Genomic DNA, 11,672 nt, shown 5'->3' with positions numbered 1-11,672 from the left:
GTCCGCCATGTCTTGTTGTTCCAGTTAATAAAGTTGTGGCCCTTTTTACCCATATTAAGTCTACATGTCTTCTTGGGCTGGGGTCTGGGGACAATAGACAATTCTTACCCTTACACACACTGACCCTCAACTATGTGTTTGTAATCATGCAGAGTCCTTCTGGGACACAGGGGGTGCTGTGAACACTAAGGGCTCTGTGATGAAATGAGGTTGGAGAGTAAACTCTGTAGAGCTGTCTGAGTATGAAGGGGTTAACTCTTCTACTTGGTGTGGCTTGCAGAGACAAGTCCTGCAGCTGTTTCTGGGGAAACCTTTTGGAAAACAGAGACACAGTTGGAATTAGAGTAGGGATGTGCACATAACTGATTTTATGTTTTGTTTCATGCTTGAAGCAAAATGGCCATAACATTTTGTTGAAACAGTGGTTGATCTGGTTGTTTTGATGGAAGAAAACTCAAAGAGGCGAGTCTCACAATCAGTGAGACCTGCTGGAGGGGTTTCTGCGGGGAGAGTGGGCTTAGCCCACTCTCCCCACAGACTATCACTACTGCAGCCCTAGGTGGCCAGATCAGCCACCCACATGACTACCAGCTCCACAATGGAGCCGGCGGGGGCTGCGGGGATCGGGGGCTGCATGGCCCCTGGGAGTTCCAGGATTCCCTGCATGAGTGTGCGGGGCATGCTGGAGAGACCCCCAAGCCTGGTCAGTTGCTTGCAGTCTTCCGACCAGGGGTCTCCTCATGTGTTGCCACTGCGCGGAGCCACACCACAGCAATACACGATCAAGAAGCCCAGGTTAGCGGAGCGCTCGCTCCACTATCCTGGGCTAAGGGGAGCGCTAGCCGCCTGGGAACCACCAGGCTCACCTGTGAGCTTGCTGATTCTCACAATGACTGGAAAGCCGGCTAAGCTCCCTTAGCCCACTTTCCAGTGATCATGAGAATACCCTCAAAATGTTTCAGTCATAGGGAACAATGGGGAAACTCGAAATAATCATAGTTCCCCGTGGGCAGTGTTCCCTCTAAGGTGTGCAAGCATGCATGCACTCACAAGTGTTTTTTTATGTCCACTCAGTTAATTTTAGATTCCGCTCAGGTTTAATCAAGAAGGCCCCACTCTGAATGGATGTGAACACACACTGTCTTGATATTGCCTTAATACTGCCATGTGGGTCAAAACTAATACCACACCAAGATGGGAAAAATTAGAGGGACCACTGCCCATGGGTAGAGACACCAAAGTGGGTTGAGTGGTAGGGCATGATGGGTGCTACCTACCACCCACCCACAAAAGAAATAGGCAAGCAGGAGATTTTAAACTAATTTTTAATCTTTCTTCCAAACCCCCTTAGGATTGCAAGCCTATCGGAAGCCAGTGCCAGAAAACCAATCGGCGAGGGAAAAACAGACCTTCCAAATGGTGCTTGAAACATTTTGAATCAAAATGGCGTTGTTTTGTTCAGAGCTCGTAACAGACCCTTTATTTAGAGGGTGTTTTGTTTTGCGCTCAAGACACACAAAATGGCCTGTTCCAAGTCAAAATGTTTCTACATCAACATTTTGCACAACCCTAAACTAGAGGTTCTAAGAGATAACCCAACCTAGTGAAAAGGCTGGGAGTCGAGAGAACCAAGTTAGGTTCTGAGTGTTTAAAGTGAAGAGACATGGTTATATGAGCTTGGGAAGGAAACAGTAGTAAGACCAAGACTCATGAAAGTGTTGAATTTGCATGAAGCAATTTTAAAATATACTGTAACAGTAGAAAGCAAGCAATCCTAGTTTCTAAGTAGAGAACTAAGCAATCTACAGAACTTGTTATTAATAACCATTACTGCAGAGTCAATGTAGAGGTGTCCATAACACCTCTTGTTTGGTTAGAATGGATAATTTTCAATTTGTGACTCCTGAGGAATCGACAGCGGGAGTGTAACTCTGCTGGTCCTTCTGGATCTCCCTGTGGTTTTCAATACAATCTACTATGGTATCTTTCTGGATCGTCGGGGATATTTGCTAATGGGGATACAGCTTTGCAGTGGTTCAATTCCTACCTCTCAGGAAGATTTCAGATGGTATGACTTGGGGATAGTTGCACTGTGAAATGAGAGTTATTGTACGGTGTCCTTCAGGGCTCCATCCTATCCTCAATGCTTTTTAACGTCTACATGAAACCACTGGGTGAGATCATCAAGGGATTTGGAGCAGGGTGTTGTCAATATGCTGATGACACCCAAATCATTTCTCCATGACATCATCATCATAATCATCAGGAAATAGCATAGCTCCTCTAAATGCCTATCTTCAGGCAGTAATGGGATGGATGAGGGATAACAAATTGAAGCTGAATCCAAACAAGATGGAGGTACTGATGGTGAGGGGTCATAATTTGAGGGCTGTGATAGAACGTCCTGTTCTGGATGGGTTTGCACTCCTAAAGGAACAGGTACATAGCTTGGGAGTGCTTCTTGACCTAGGCTTCACCCTGGTTTCTCAGGTGGAGGCTATGGCCAGGAGCACTTTCTATCAACTTCAGTTGATATGACAGCTACATCAATTCCTTGAAGATAATCTCAAAACTGCTGTGCACTCACTGGTAATTTCTTGGCTTGACTACTGCAATGCACTGTATGTGGTGCATGCATTACTGCTGTTCTATGGGCTCCCAGAAGCCTCTCTGCTTATGTCTGGGACAATAGGCTTGTTCCCACTCCTAATGTGCTCAGGAGTCTGGCAGGATTGTGTGCTCCCCATTTGGCATATGCAGACAGGTAATTTAGCAGGCAGTGAGACAATCACCCCCAGGTTTACCAGCTACCAAGCAAACTGAAAGGAGATTAGCCTCATGCTTTCCCCTCTATTTGGAATGTCTAAGCAGACCTGAGTTATCTGCCGAGTTAACTCAACTTCAAGGTCTCTCTGTCCACAGATTGACTCTTTTACTTCCCCCTCCTCTGTGGTTGCCTCAAACAAGTTAACATTAATCACTTCTGCAGGAAAGCAGCTAAAGCACTATGAACCCTAGTCACTTGCCCATCATGAAATTGCTAAATGGGCTATAGGAACTCAGGAGATGCACTCATTAAATTACTGATTGGTTTACCAGGTCCTTCTGACCTGAGAGATACCGTCCTTGCACATCCATTCAGTTCATTTACATACAGGTTGTTCTTGAGCATTCATGCCATTGTGTTATACTCAAGCACAGCAAACAAAGACAATGGATCCTTTTGAGATCCACCAGAATTTCCCTCCTAAGGAAGGAGCATCCAGTATTCTGCTTCAGGGCACCTTTTGGGATATAACTGGTCCTGGTTTCTAGAACTAGTTTGCTGCATTTGGTTTCTATACCTTGGAGCACCCACTTTTTAGGCGATTGACCTGACACCAGCTATAACACCAGGCCATGTCTTGCTCTTCGTGCCATTCCCGCTCTCAGCCTCCAGATTGGCCCTCCTTACTGGCTAGAGCTACCCAACACGCCTTGCTGTTACACAAAGCTGGCTACACAAGAACAAACACCTTTTGGATTTACCCTTGCTGCCTAACCCTCAAACTGTGTTAGGGTCTCTGCTGCCGCCCAGTTCCATTCCTGAGGAAAGAAGTCCTTCAGTTGTGTCTGAGCCACAAGGATCCAATCACCAATAAACGGAAGGACGAGGTTGTATGATAACCTTTGGGCTCCTCCTATCCCTGCTCTTTCTTAAATCCAAAAGCTTGTTTCTCTACAACCTTCTTTCTCTAGCCAGCCTGGAAGTCATTTAATTCATACAGCAAGCTAAATTGCCTCTCTGCAAGTATCTAGTTAGTCTTTGTAAATTATTTTAGCCATAATGTTGCATTAATTCACTCTCTTATTCCACGGTACTACTAAAGCTTCAAATAAAACCTTACTTCATTTGAACCTCAACTTACTCTCTGTAAGTTCATCTCCCTGGGACCAGAACTTTGCACAAATTTAGTCTGACCTGGGACAGCACTCGAGCTCACTAATCCCGCCCACACACGCCTGAACACATTTAGAGGTGTTTGCCAATCACCCCAGAGTAGTTCCACTAGTAGTGGGGCTGCCTTTATAGGTTGTTTGGAAACTTCAGATAGTTCAAAATACAGCAGCTGGATTGGTCTCTGGGGTTTCTTGGAGAGACCATATTATGCCTGTTTTAAAATGGCTGCACTGGCTGCTGATATGTTTCTGGCAAAATACAAAAGTGCTGGTAATTACCTTTAAAGCCCTGGATGGCTCATGACTGGGTTACCTGGGAGAGTGCCTTTTTAGTATGATCCCCACCATATTTTAATGTCATCAGGAGAGGTCAATCTAAAAAGCAAATCTATTCTTTTAAAAACAGCCATTATAAAAATCTAATAAACTATTTTTATTCAACCTCAAAGAAACTAAGAGTTACTTTGTCTATAACGCCCATGCCTACAGCACCATGTTACCATAAGAGAAGACCAATATATATGCAGGCCCTGTTTAGACACCCCTCTCACAACATGAGACAACTCTACACAGTTCAGTCTCATTTCATCACAGGATTTGGTGCAACAGTGCACATGCAGTGGGGCTGGGGGCATTGCAAAAGAGCTCCTGGAATGTCCCCTACAGTCCCCCCAAGTGCACCCATTTGTTATTAGTCAGGATGTTAGCCATGTAGTTCTTACCTTATAAAACTAGGGAGGAGGGAACCCAAATAAATCCAGTCAAGGAGAAGCTGAATCAAAATAAAGCTGCAGTTTCTTTTTGCTGGAGATGTTGAATCCTGTCTCCATTGCCCCTTTGAGAGATTTAAACAAGGATCAATGAAGGGTATTGATGAGGGGGTATCAATGAGGGAGAGAGGGTATTTTGGCAACAGGTTCTTTCTGTACCGCTCACATATTATGATGAATATGTACAGGGATGCTTCTTCCTCTGCCCCACCAATGTACCAATGTTAACTCACTGTTCAAATGTCTGCAATGGGTTCTTGAGTTAGCCTTCTGTGATAATGAATCCCAGAAGAATAGCTGTGGTAGTATATAGAAACTGTGCCATATCTATCATGAATAATTTGTATTGATACTGGCATCCTTTTAATTATCTAACTGCATTTCCCCCCTGACAATTATGTACTCTTTTTTGGAATCCAGTTACTGATGGACACATCATCTGTGGGATATTGAAACAGGGAATGGAGAGGTGGAAGGATGTTTGTCATAAAAGAAAAGTGTAGAGCTCCCCCACGCCCATCCCACCTTGGATTCTTTGCATCTGGCTCCTCTTAGCTGCTCCCATCACTCTGATATGTTAGAGATGATGAAACATGAGGTAAATCAGCATTTAGACCTTGCTTCATGCTGCACAGTTATCTGAAGCTGTACTTGCTCTGTTAAGCAGCTCCAGGTAATGATTTTGGAAGCATGCAAACACAGCTTGGATGAAATTTATTCACGGACTACTTGATGTCCCTGTAGCCAGAACGCCAGGTGCTAATTTAAGTGGAAATGGGGGGGGGGGAAGAGACATTGAAGAAATGTCATGAAATGTTTTGTGGTAATCAGTCAGTAGCTTGCAGGTTGGACCTTGAGCCAGAAGAAGTTCTACACAGAAAATATTGCAGGACTTCTCTGTACCACTCCCACGATGTTAATTATTATGAAATGTCTCCTGGGACAAAAGCTAATCATTCATTTACTATTTTAATTTGCTTTATTGCTGCTCTAATTAGTAGCTGGAACATGGGCTCTTCTAAAATGAAGGAGACCTCTACTCCATCTTTCTCCAGTGATAGCCCATACAAAGTAATTGTAAAGTATCACCTGTATCCAGAGCACTCTTTGTTGTTCCCATTAGAGAGCCAATCTGAAGCAAAGGGCCTTATTAAAAACCTTCCTACCAGAAACAAGTATAACTTACAGTATATTCAATGATAGAACACTTCTCCTCCCGTGTCTCATTATCTGTCTGGTTAAACTGGAGTATCCTCTTAACCATACTCTTCATGCACTAGCTCAGGACTGTTAGAACATGGACAGAGAGAGGGCTGGTTTGGATAAACCTCAGCCTACCACTGCTCTACCGCATGCTAAGGCTGGAGCTGTTAGAGGTTGTTGATTTTTACCCACAATAGGTAAAACAGCAGAGCACTAAGGAATGAGCACACACTCCAGTTACAGAGTAGGTAGCAGAGGATGGTTTGGATATTGCAGCTATTTAGAGAAAACACATGGAGATCCTTGTATGACTAAACACTAAATATGTACTGGTTAAATACACTTAGATAGGAAAGACCTATATCTAATCTAAAGGACTACATAATGGATAGGTAAGAAGAGAGAGAGATGTTTCCATCTGCTCTCTAGGAGGAAAGGAAGGATTGTGACTCAGCACAGGAAGTGCTGCAGAGTCAGTTCAGGGGTCATAGAGTAGGGACAGATAGGGAGACCCTGACTCACTGTCTCTACTCCCAATGCCCCTAGTGGTCATTAAGACAGTTGGTGCAAAAGGTCGATGCACTGGAAGTTTATCTCTAACAGGAGCTTCATTGTGAATGCATGCACCCCTACGTCACTCAAGGATGTACTAAGGTGTCCTTGGTACTCCCTTTACTTGTATGTAAGGGATGATAATCCAAAAAGTGTTTTAAACTGGCTCAAAGGTATTCTTACCTGCTGCCCCCTTGAAGCCTCTTCCTCTTTAGAGAGTCACCAAAACATGAAGAGGAGCATCTTGTCACTTTCTGTGACCACACTTGAAAGAATTTGGATGACAAAAACATTGGCAGTGGATTTAGTGCTGCGTGAATTTTCAGATTAAATAGTTCTAAAAGGTCATTCATATGACCTTTTTTGGTGGGGCTGGGGAGAACAGGAGGGAAGTCAGGACACAACTTAACTTCCTCCACGTGATCTTCGCTGCTCCAGGATCTCTCACGCCGTGCACCCACACAACCTACGTGTGAGTGACCCCGGATTGGCAAGGCGACAGTGGGGAAAAAGGCTGTGGCCTCCCACATCCCACAATGCACTGTGTGAGGTGCATGGTGCATTTGGGGATTTCCTCATAGCTGGGCACTTCTTCCACTTGACTGTATGGAAGCTCGGGCCACTTTTTACTTGTTTAATTCCATACAATTAAACAAGTAAAAAGCAGTAATAAAAGCAGAGAAACAGCAAGAAAAACATTAATTGTGTATTAAAAGTTCAGGATAATAAAATTTTCTTCACATAGCATGGCAAAGTTGCTGAAGTAGGCACCTTCCAATAGGGGTGCCACCACTGCAAAGGCCTTGTCTCTGATCACCAATAGCCTTACCACTTGGAGCAGAGCCTCTGATGCAGCTCTTGAAGAGTGGTCAGTTTCCTTTGTGAGCATGTGATCCTTCTGATACCCTTGAAATTGTACCCAGAATTGAATTGGAAGCCAGGGAAAGTTTTTCAGTACTTGTGAGATGTGTTCTGAACTGCTAATATTAGTTAACAATCCAGTCACTGTGTTCTGAATCAGCTGAAATTTCTTGTTGGTTTTCAAGGGTAGTCCTACATGCAATGCACTGCAGCAATCAAGTCTAGGAGGTGCTTCAGATGACTCGTGTGAAGCGCCAGGAGGGTTTGTGTGGGGAGAGTGGGCTTAGCCCGCGCTCTCTGCACATAAGCAGCCTCCAAGCCCTGGGCGGCTGGATCAGCCACCCACACAACTACCAGCTTTCTCACGGAGCCAGTGGGGACTGCGAGGATGGGGGGCCACTCGGCCCCTGGAAGTCCCATGATGCCCTGCATGGGCACGCAGGGCATTCTGGAGAAACCCCTGAGACCAGGAAGCTTGTTTTAGCCTTCCGGTGGGGGTCTCCCTGTGTGTTGCTGTGGCATGGAGTCGCACTGCAGTGGCACACAATCAACTAAATGGGGTTAGTGGAGCATGCGCTCCACTAACCTCGTTGAAGGGGAGGGGTAGTTTGGGTGGTTTGCTGATGGGAGCCACGCAGCTCCCGTGGCAGAAGACCAGCAAGAGAAAACAGGCTAGGCTCCCTTAGCCCGATTTCTCCTGGTCGTGAGAATAGCCACTAGATGTTACCAAGGCATGGATAACTATGGTAAAACTGTCTCGGTCCAAAAGGGGCCAGTAAGAGAGATGAGAATCTAGTGAATCATAAACAAGACATATGGTTTGTAAAGTTCTTCTTTAGCACAGGAAGCCAGAGAGGTACTTTAATCACACCCAAGGGCTTCAAGACATACAGTGGGAGTCTAATTGTAACAGCAGACCCTCATAGCCAAATCAGTCTCCCAGAACCCTATCCTTGAGTTTCAGAATCAGTTTACCACGTGCTGTTGAGTTTGTGCTGTTGCTTGACAAACACAGCTCCAATACCCTGTTGGGTGATTGTTTGTATCCTGCTGATAGTTCTAAGAGTCTGGATATAAAAGCGGCATGTCTCTATTTCAGCTATGAGAAATGTGCTCTGTGCTTCCACACAGGTCATCTTCTCCCTTTCTCTCATGTACACTATTTGGATATTTTACAGCCCTGTGAAAAGGTAAAATATTATCAAGATAATCTAATTTACACTCCCTACAGAATTTCCCTCTCCTGTCTACTGTTCATTTAGAACAGTGCCTTAGGCATCTGACAAAGGGTAATCCTCTGCTAGTGATTCAGTGATAGCACGATCACCAGAACAGTTTTCGCCCATCTTCATTCTGTACTTATGTCTGCTTGTAGAGATTTATTTCCCTTTCATTATGCTGCCCAGTGAGACTTCACATTAGTAGGTGCTTCCTCTCCAAGCATCGGCACTATGCAATCTATGCAAACAGTTTGCTTGTCTGCCCCAGCTCTCAAATCCCATCTCCAGGCAAAAATGTGCTCCTTCATTCCTGCTTTTTCTATTGGACTTCTACTATGATTAAGCACCTGCCTTTCAAATGATAAGCTACCCACATATGGCTCTTCCTTGCCTTTCCCCATATCAAAATGCTTGCTATTTTTGCAGATTTACTTATCTGTTCAAACCGTTTTCATATCATGATCTACCAGGAAATAGCTAATTGCATAATGTTCTGTCTGCAACTTCACATTGTCTTCCCTTTTTGTCAACAGCACTTCCACCCCAGGCAACTTAAGTTGCTCTCCATAAAAATATTACTCCAGATGAGTCCTATAGCTATGGATATCAGTTTTTGAACCAGCCTTTGGTTCAAATGGCTTTGAAACAGCCTTTGTATTTATTTAACATATTTCTATACCACCCCAAACTCACACCTCTGAGTGGTTTACAGTGTCTGCATTCACACGTAATGTGGACCTGTGGGTCCAATGGACCCGCGGTTCCGCTTTCCCCTCCCCCCTGCTCTCCTGTCCAAATCTAGATGTCATGGAGAGTGATCTAACTGCAGTCAGCGAGATTGCAGCGAGGCTGTGCGGACTTCCTCCTGCCATTGAAGGACAGCCCGCACAGCCAATCACGACCAGAGGGAGCCAATCACAACCATTTAGGGAGGTTATTGCCTTTCCCCAATGATGTTGACATGGAGAAATTGATTTGGATGTCATCAGCATACTGCTAACAACCTGCAACAAATCTGCATAACTACAAATTATGCAGTCAAGTTTCCCACATTTGGGGAAATCACAGGGGTGAACACGCCCACAGTGCAATTAATGAACTTCACCCTGGGAAAACCTCCTTTATAAACAAGGTGTCCCCATTGCTAGGTAAGTGTCGTCCCCCCGCCAGGTAACAACCCAGAGGGAGGGTTCTGCAGGCAGTGTGGCACCATGGGTTGGGGAGACAAAACTCACTACCACCCAAGGGTTCAAACTGGAGTTAAAGAAATGAAACAGAGGGAAAGTTGCTGCATGGAATCGGAGTTGCAAGCATTTGGACGACACAGTGAGGACATCTCTGTCCCATAAAACTCCAGTTCTGTGTTATGCACAAATGTACCACTAAAACAGCATAAATTAAAACATTGAAAAATTTAAAAATGTGAAACAATGTTAAAATCTATGATCTAATGAAAAGCCTAGGTGAACAAGTGTGTCTTAACTGCTTTTTAAAAAGTTATTAGAGATGGGGAGGCTCTTATTTCAGCAAGGAGAGCATTCCAAAGCCTTGGGGCAACAATGGAGAAGGCTTGTCTCTGAGTAGCTACCAAACAAGCTGGTGGCAGCTGGAGACGGACCTCTCTGGATGATTCCAGTAGGTGGTGGGGCTCATAACAAAGAAAGTGTTCTCTTAAATACCCTGGACCTAAGCTGTTCAGGGCTTTATAGGTTATAACCAGCACTTTGTATTTTGCCTGGAAATGTATTGGTAATTTGGTAGCTAGTGCAGTTCTTTTAGTATAGGTGTAATGTGGTCTCTTCTAGACGTCTCAGAGACCAACCTGATTGCCACATTTTGCACCAATTGCAGTTTCCAGACAGAGGCAGCCCCACATAGAGCTCATTACAGTAATCAAGTCTGGAGGTTACCAGCATATGCACCACTGTTCTGAGGTTATTTATCTCAAGAAACGGACACAGCTGATGTATCACCCAAACCTGATAGAAAGTACTTCTGGCCATTGCTTCAACCTGAGACACCAGAGAGATGTTTGGACCCAGAAGCACTCCCAGCCAGGGGTGGGGGCATAAAGAAATCTGGCAGGGGGAGGGGGAACCTCCGCGGCTCCTTAAGACAGGAAGGCATTCTGCCCTCCCTCAGAAAAGCATTTATGATGTCTACTAGGCCCCCTCCAATAATATTGTCACTGTTCCCTTAACAGCCATTTGATTCATAGCAATTGGTTGCTGATAATGTTTAGCTTCATGCCATAAAAACCTTATTCTGCTGATTTCTGTACAGTTAAAGGTACAGTAGCAGGCTAAAGGTTGACAGCCCTGTCTACAGCAGGCCTGTATACCAAACCAAATGCATGGCACTAGGGATGTGCATTTGGTTTTGGAAGAAATAGCTCCTAGTCTAGTCTTTCCCCCCATCTCTTTTTGCCATGCTTACCTGGTCATTGTGTGGTCAGTTGCATGGACTTGGAGAAGGCAGGCTGGCAAGATCAGGGGTGTGGATCCCCCCTGAAGCATTTGATGAATCCCCCCTCTTTCTACTGTTACCCCCCTGCCAAATCTAATAATCCATATCTTCCCCTGCCCTGCCCTGTCCTGCCTCAAAGTGTCTTTCCTCCCACCTCAGAAAATTTAAGTGGGCTTTGCCTCTGTCTGAAACCCTGGGAAAGCTGGTTCAGTTAACCAAAACATGTCTGAACAGTTTGAGGGAGTCACATGAGAGGAGTTTGTCTCTCCATTGGCAATTGACTATGTTTTATGCAAGCAATTGGCTAGCCTCATCTTCTGTCCACCAGGAGCCTGTTAAGTTTTGCTGCTTGCCTAGGATTGCAAAAACAGAAAGGTTGCATACACCTGGCAAAAAAAACAGCAATCAATAGCATTTGGCAAAGAGCAGCACCTAAATTTTCAGAAAGAAAAGAGAAGGCAAACTCCAACAGGGTGCTAAAAGATATGTGGGACTACTTGTGGATTGAGTGGCTGACAGCCAGACTAACTAAGCATGTTCTAAAACACACTGCAGACATTGCATGGTGGAGGGATGATTTTCACTGGTCTCCCCTGCCCTCTGCAGCCCAGTGAGTCTCCTGAAAATAGATCTCTGGGGGTTGCAGGATCCTCAGGGTCAT

General features: G+C 44.9%; 1 non-coding gene across 1 annotated transcript; it reads right to left on the bottom strand.

Moving 5' to 3' along the window:
• Positions 1–9,543: 9,543 nt before the first annotated feature.
• Positions 9,544–9,701, bottom strand: LOC128352630 (U1 spliceosomal RNA). Its single transcript, XR_008320546.1, has one exon. It is a non-coding gene; the product is annotated as a U1 spliceosomal RNA (small nuclear RNA).
• Between the last annotated feature and the right edge of the window lie 1,971 nt (positions 9,702–11,672).

The sequence above is a fragment of the Hemicordylus capensis genome, chromosome 3 (assembly GCF_027244095.1).
Source record: "Hemicordylus capensis ecotype Gifberg chromosome 3, rHemCap1.1.pri, whole genome shotgun sequence".
NCBI lineage: Eukaryota > Metazoa > Chordata > Lepidosauria > Squamata > Cordylidae > Hemicordylus > Hemicordylus capensis.
The sequence above is the reverse complement of the archived record's forward strand: the minus strand, read 5'-3'. Positions and strand labels throughout refer to the sequence as shown.